Below are 3339 nucleotides of genomic sequence, written 5' to 3' on the forward strand. Positions count from 1 at the left end.
GCAAGTCCTCAAATCGCTCCTTGGTACAGTCGTTTGACTATTGAAAATGGTTCCAACAAGTCACCACTAGAAAACACTACTCTGTATCGCAATAACTCTAGATGTAAAGTAATAATACGATACTACAAATATCAGGGAACACCTTATCATAGATAAGACTGTCCTTAAGTCTTGTAAGCTCACATTTTTTGCAATAAATGACATACCTGAAATGTCACCACTCTCATTATTACGTCATATGGGTAATGCAAGTAGTAAGTTCGTCGTATTCATGATTTCCTCTTCAAAGTAACATACCGTACTTATTATTTAACACAAAATGACATTAAAAATTTAAGTTATTCACGAGCAGCTAGTTGAGAATATCTATGAACTTCAAATGTCACGACGAACCGTATCGTTCTGCATATGGATTCAAACCCAGGTCTTCCAGACTAAGATTTCGCGACTGACGGAAACTAACAGTCATTCCTGACTAGGCATACAAAGAGTGATATACTTCGATTTTATGCAGTATCAGTTAGCTAATGTCAACTTTAAAATATATAATGCAAACATTTTTAACGGACGCGAATTCCTACCCAGCATCTATTCTCCCTGTTAACGAACTACGAGAGATGTTAAATATTGCTTCTTCACAAGTAACTTACTTGAAATGCCGTGAGGTAAATCTTTGTGTTGGACAGGGATTCGAACCGAGAAGCTAATCGGATTGTTATCGAAGCACAATCAACTGTGACATAACGGATTTTCTCGGCAGTAGCTAGATGTTTTAACTGTAATGACGAGGCGAAACATTAATTTTTTCCTTCTCAGGACTCCAACCCGGCACCTATTGCTGTTATATTCTAGAGAAAACAAACGTTAAATATAGGTTTGTTACACCAGCAGCGACATGTGAGCATGTTTGAACTAGAAATAATATGACGAAGAGTTCAGTGCTGACTGGGAATAGAGCCCCACACATGTTGTTGTTGACTACACGCAAAGAGACGTCAGCTACCGAATTTTTCTCCACCAGCAGCTCGGAATAACATCTTGTTGATGTTACAGTGATCTCGCAAATAGTTCTGCGTCTCACTGGGAGTCAAAAACGTCAAATATCGTAAGTGTTGACAACGAATGAAGACACATTAAAAATCGAAATTATTATCCACCAGCAGATAGGTGTTCTCATGCTAGAGCCTGACAATACATAATGAAATCTTTTGTGCCGGGCCAGGATTCGAACCCATTCACGCGCAATATGTGGAGACGTTGAGCAATCTGCAGTTTTGAACAAACAACAAATTGTAGCCGAGCTGTATTGTCACGAAGGGAACAAATTCCGCGTTAAGGGCGGTCTGAGTTGCATTCTCAGTTCCGAACCAATTTTATCGACATATAAAGCTCAGCTAAAAGATGGAATAAGTGTCCTGTGAGCCTACATAGCGTTTGTTTCGTCACTAGAAATAAATAACTAGTGTAAGAAAGGTTATTGGTGATACGAGTTTCTACATGTCGCCACTTCAGACTTTATTGTGGCTCAACCTAACGTCTACTAGGTAGAGAAGGAATATTATTTTTAATGTGAATTTCAGACCACAATGCCATTATATCTTCTTCACTTGGTGTAGCCAGAAGAGAATGGAATCTGTCTCTCCCTATCTAAAATCACTGACCGAAGTTGGAATCGAACCCAGACCATAGATATACGAACCTGTCATCAGCCCAACAGACCACCAAACCCTCTTCTGAGTGGCTCATTTTTCTATCATAACGCCGTTGTGCCACACTGGCTGAGAATACTGACACAGAGGCTCCCTGTATCAAATTGCAGCATGTTCAGTAAATTCATTTACTTGGTTGGCCGAGTCACCATGAACTAGCTGCCTCGGCTACCCATTTCATACATTCAACATTATTTTGTCATCACCAAAATAAAATCACGTAACTGCCACCAACACAGAACTGCCAACAGTGTAGGATGCAGAAATTTAAATAGGAAGTGTTCCTTTCCACTTGAGCTACTCTATTGCGCTATCTGTTTGTTGAAAACGTCGTGCCGTGCAAAAGAAAAGGTATAACTGTTTGTCTCTCATAAGTATTGACCTGGCCATATGCATTATCTCACAGCGCTGTGGAATGCAGAAGTTCTGGAAGAATTGTTTTTGACTTCTGGAGCTATTATAGCTATGTATCGGCTAGTAGCGTAATGGTAAGTATCGCGCACGGTAGATAAGATGTCGCTAGTTCGAGTACATTAACTGCTACATTTTTAAAACGCAATTCTACTGTCTGCTAAAGTTATCAATCTAATGGAACTTGTAACATAATTCCCTTCACTTCTCAACCCAAAATAGTCGTATGTGAAAAAAGGGCTAACTTCTGCGACATTTTGTTCATTTCAGGTTTAACAGACAGCCAGACAGTAGATGCATCTCGAAACTTTTGTATTATGTATGTGTAGAGCGCACCGTGCCAAAATACGTCGGAAACGTATTTTCTATATTAGCTGTCGTCTGGTAGTGGCATTTTATTCTTCTTCAAACCTTGTTTGAGAGCTTTAACTCAGAACAAGTTTTCTACATGCATGTAATCAACAAACTGCATGTGCATTTTCAGACTGTTAAAGATAACATCAGAGAATTCGCATATATCGTTAATGATTAAGTTCTCTCTCATGTTTACTATTGTTTTAACAACATTAAAGGAAACCTTACGAAAATTGTGAACTGCATTATAAAAAATGAAATAAAACGACCCACGATAACCTTACGACGAAAGTCTGTTTTAATAAAACTGAGTATCTGTACACAAGCGTGCCCCTATCGACACAAATTGGTATAATTCTACTCACTTAGATTTTGATTGGATTTGTGTTTAATTGGTATGCTGTGTCATACTCAAGATGTATGCAAATGTGGCATTTCAGAAATAAAGTTACGTATTCCTAGAAACCCAAAGTTTGCTTGTCAGCAGCGGAAAGAGGCGTTACCTGTTGTGCAGCATTGTAAGTTTTTCACCATTGCACTATGAGCCGAAAGTATTTTCTTGCGATTTCCTTATCTATGTTCGATCTGACTGTTTGTAGCTCTTTCATAGAAGGGATAAAGAAGCTACACTAAGCGAGACTAGAACGGCGAACCATAACAGACGCTGTTTCACAGGTCAGTACGTTACCACAGAGCTGGCGAAGAAGCATGGGTCTTAGTTTCCTCTTACGAGACCATTAGTGGCTAGAACTCGTAAACCGCTATTTGAAGGACGAGATTAGTTGCGATTTCCACGTGCAACGACTTTCCTGGGCTGAAAACCGTAAATTTACAATCTTTTGTTACACCTCAAGCGATAACAACT

The sequence above is a fragment of the Schistocerca piceifrons genome, chromosome 5, assembly GCF_021461385.2.
Source record: "Schistocerca piceifrons isolate TAMUIC-IGC-003096 chromosome 5, iqSchPice1.1, whole genome shotgun sequence".
Taxonomy (NCBI): domain Eukaryota; kingdom Metazoa; phylum Arthropoda; class Insecta; order Orthoptera; family Acrididae; genus Schistocerca; species Schistocerca piceifrons.